Source organism: Bos javanicus, chromosome 7, assembly GCF_032452875.1.
Source record: "Bos javanicus breed banteng chromosome 7, ARS-OSU_banteng_1.0, whole genome shotgun sequence".
Classification (NCBI taxonomy): Eukaryota; Metazoa; Chordata; class Mammalia; order Artiodactyla; family Bovidae; genus Bos; species Bos javanicus.
This window is the reverse complement of record NC_083874.1, coordinates 41,766,214-41,768,039: the sequence shown is the minus strand read 5'-3', so window position 1 is coordinate 41,768,039 and position 1,826 is coordinate 41,766,214.

Here is a 1,826-nt window from a genome sequence, read left to right as displayed (position 1 = left end):
AGTAAGTGTATGGCAAAACCAATACAGTATTGTAATTAGCCTCCAATTAAAATAAATAAATTTAAATTAAACACACACACATACATACAAACACACACACACAAAATTCTTGCTAATTTTGATTCTCTGACCTTCCAGAGAACATAAACTATTTGAGAGAAACTCTAGAAATTACATGTTCTTTGTTACATGTTTCTTTTCTTTTTTTTTTTTTTATTGGATCACCACCAGGCGCGGACTGGCCGCTACCAGGTGGTGAGTTTCTGTCCCCAGCCCCGGCCTCCTGCGCCTCCCGGAATCCCGGGATTGTCACCCCACCCCTCCGCCCCCCGTGGATTCCAGAGCCCCTTTCCACCGGTTATCCCCGGTGGGGCATGTTGGGTGATTTGTTTTTTGGCTCTTCTGGCAGGACCGTGCTTCCTTCACATCTCTTGTATTGGACCCTGCCTGTGGATCCCTTGAGACCCTTCTTTTTAGACCCAGGTCGTCTTTTAGGTCCTTATCCTTCCGCTGTTAGACATCCCCGCCCCCACCCCGACCGCCCCCCCCCGCACGGCCCCCCCCCTCACCAGCCTCTTATTTTGCTGATAGTTTTCTTCAGTGTGCAAAAGCCTTCTAGTTTGCTATAGTCTTATTTGCTTATTTTTGCCTTTGTTTCCCTTGCCTGAGACACTAAAGAAAAAAAAAAGTGTTACTAAGACAGATGCCTATGTTTTCTTCTAGAAATTGTATTTCAGGTCTTATATTTACATCTTTAATCTACTTTGAATTTATTTTGTACATGGCGTGAGAAAGTAGTTCAGTTTGATTCTTTTGCACATAGCTGTCCAGTATTCCCAATAGAATTTAATAAAGAGGCTATCCTTTCTGCATTGTGTATTTTTGCATTCTTCTTTGTAAAAGAAATGCTCTCTATATTTTTATTTAGAATCTTCACAAAAAATTATGTCTATGATGTGTATGTAGTTATTCTGTAAAGACACATTAATTCTGTATTAAAAAAAAACTTCTAAATGTCTTTCATCAACTGAAAGAAAATAATTAAATATCACAGACCTTGACAAAATAAGTAGCTCCTTTTTAAAATCTGACTCTATATTATTTTTAATTTTTTGAAATGTATTTTTCTTGATCTGGAGTTTATTGTTCTTCCTTCCAAATGTTGATTTTTCTTATGTTTTATTATTTTTATTTATTTAATTAAAAATCAATTAAAAATTTTTTATTGGAGATTAATAGAAGTTCTGATTATTTTTTATTAAACATTAAAAATATAAGCCCAGATACATAAGTTTAATTATATATGTGCTGTCCATTGGAATTGTGTTGTGCATATTTAGGTCAATTGGATGGTATAAATTTTTTTCCCAGAGGAAGCATTCTCAGGACCATAAATCTCCATTGAATCTCTCTAAGTTTAATTGGTGGGTTGAGATCATAGTCCCAGTGGTATTGCCAATATAAACAAGCCATACCCTAAATTTAGGCACTTTATCCCTAAGGGGAGAATCTGTTGGCTTCCATTTCCTATCAGACTTGTTTTAGATTCAAAATATAACTTATTGTTACTCTGTGGTTTTAATCTCCTGACTCTGAAATAGGCAACCATTCAGGGAAAGCAGGTCAAGGATCCAAACTGCTGCATCTGCTATCTTTTCTTTCTTAGCTGGTACTTTTTCATTACTTTCCCTATCAAATTTTTTTTTTTTCTGTCTTCATTATGCAAGATTTATAACTAGATTCACACAAAAATTCTAACCAAAGGGACCAACCAAGAAGAGGCTGGGATCATCCACAATATCAGGTATTGCAAAATATTCTATGTG